The sequence below is a fragment of the Eretmochelys imbricata genome, chromosome 6 (genome assembly GCF_965152235.1).
Source record: "Eretmochelys imbricata isolate rEreImb1 chromosome 6, rEreImb1.hap1, whole genome shotgun sequence".
In the NCBI taxonomy this organism is placed as follows: Eukaryota; Metazoa; Chordata; order Testudines; family Cheloniidae; genus Eretmochelys; species Eretmochelys imbricata.
The window spans coordinates 5803282-5805643 of record NC_135577.1 but is presented as its reverse complement, the minus strand read 5'-3'; the positions used below and the strand labels follow the sequence as shown (position 1 = coordinate 5805643).

The window sequence follows — 2362 nt, the reverse complement described above, 5'->3', positions numbered from 1 at the left end:
CATTTGAAACAGGTGCCTCCTGGAATTTTGATGGGGTAATAGCTTAACAAAGCCCTGATTTTAGTTGGGGCCTGCAGGCCCCATTGGAATATGAACAAATTCATAATAACAATACTATACTCCCACGGACTCAACAAAATTACATTGCAATGGGATGGGAATTCAATTCACCTGTTTCCACTCCCCATCACTAAACCAGTACTAAGTTAAACAGATTCAAGAACTGGTTAGGAGTTTATTCACTGCTCTCCTCAGGGCGTCCTTCACCTCCATGTTCCTCAGGCTGTAGATGAGGGGGTTCAACATGGGGATCACCAGCAAGTAAATCACTGAGACTATTTTGTCCGTGTACATGGAATAGCTGGACATGAGATGTAAATACATGAAGAGGAGGGTGCCATAAAACAGGACCACCGCAGTCAAGTGGAAAGTGCAGGTGGAGAAGGCTTTGTGACAGCCCGCAGCAGAGCTGATCTACAGGATAGTGGAGGTGATATAGACATAGGAGAGGAGGATGGCCACAAATCTGCTCCCTGTCAAACACAACGTGAAAGCAAACATCATAATCTCATTGATGCGGGTGTCAGAACAGGAGAGTGCCAGCAGAGGGGGATTGTCACAGAAGAAATGATTGACGATGTTGGAGCTACAGAATGACAGCCGAAATGTAACACATGTGGGAATTATTGAATCCACCAACACCACAGCGTACACCGCAGCCACCAGCTGTTTACAAAACCGCCTGGACATGGTGACCGTATAGAGCAGCGGGTTACAGATGGCAACATAACGGTCATACGCCATCACAGCCAGCAAGAAGCACTCAGCATCTACAAAAGCGATAGAGAGAGACATTTCCACGGCGCAGGCTGTGTAAGAAATGCCTTTCCTCTTGGCTAAGAAATTCAGCAGCATCTTGGGGGAAATTGTCGAGGAAAGACAGAGGTCACAGAAAGACAAATTCCTGAGGAAAAAGTACATGGGGGTGTGGAGTCAGGGATCAATCATGATTAACAAGATCATCCCCCCGTTCTCCACCAGGGTGATAGAGGTCAGGCAGAGGTCAGGCAGCTATAGAAATATGGGCAGGTGAATGGTGCGGAAAACCTGCCCCTTCTCTGTAATGAAAGAAGTGAAGATAAACAGAGATCACTTTCTTAATGAACATCAGTACCCACTCAGGGAAGTGCTTAGTCCACAGAGCCAGATGTTCACAGCTGGTCATTCCAGGTGTTTGATAAAATGCACACACTGTGCAAATATAATGACACTTCAGATTCATCATGTTCCACCCACAAACACTCCCTGTTCACTCATTCAAAGAGAAAACAGTGACTTGTGATTCTGCTGTGAGAGAATCAGTCTGAAGGGATTATTCCATCGCTAAAGAAGTGGTGAGAGTGAAGGAGTGTCAATCTTTCCACCCTCTTTGGGCAAGGGGAGCTCTGTGGCTTGGCATGTAGGTTTGGCGTAAAGTTGCTCACTGTGCTAATTAAGCTTTTTGGCATTTACTTGAGTCTGTATGAAAACCCAGAGACATAATGGAAAGCCCTGGCTTCAGTGACTAGGTAATTGCCTATTTTTCCAACCAAGGACATCACTCCTTTAGCTGAAGGGGTCAGAGTTGTTGCTGAGACATTAAGTGCTGGAGGCCTGGAATTGAATACCTGCTGATCCCCATGGTGTCTGAGTGTGTGTGTGACTGTAATACAGGACAATAGCATGCACCTGCTGAGAAGAGATAGAGAGATGTGGTGGCATTTTCCCATCCATAGAAACTACCAGTTTGGAGCATTTGGGAAGTTTTATACTGAGATGTGTGATCTATGGCACATGATTCCTGAAGCAACTGGGAATACCTGAGCTCAGACAGCCATAACACCTAATTAATCCATTCAGTGAACCCAAGCCACCTTGGTGTAATTGGTGCCCTAGGGATTAATTTGTCCCAATCTTTCCTATTGTGTTATTAAATGATGCAATTTCTACCAGAGTTACAGAGTATGAGGTGAGGGGTATATTACATCCTGCTGTTTTCAGTGCAAGCCAAGTACTGTGTAGACCTGATCCACAAAGGCGGTTTGTTTATTTTTTTTTTGTGGAGACCGAAATCTTTTTTGTTAGGAAATACCACAGAGGTGCATCAGATACCACACAGCACCAATCTCTTCCATGTTCCTGGCTCCCAGGCTGGACTACATCCCCCATGATGCATGATGGTCTCTCCTCTTGCTGAACTGCCCTGGAACATCACCAGAGTCCCACAGCCATGGTTTAGGGAGGAGAGCAGTTTGGTATTTTGATGGAAAGCTTATAATTTCCAGAGAAAAGATAATTTCATGGAAAAAAATAGTTGAAAGGA

At 45.1% G+C, this 2362-nt stretch overlaps 1 pseudogene; it reads right to left on the bottom strand.

The window, feature by feature from the left end:
- Window positions 1-216: 216 nt before the first annotated feature.
- On the bottom strand, window positions 217-993 carry LOC144266021 (olfactory receptor 5AS1-like; annotated as a pseudogene).
- Window positions 994-2362: the final 1369 nt, after the last annotated feature.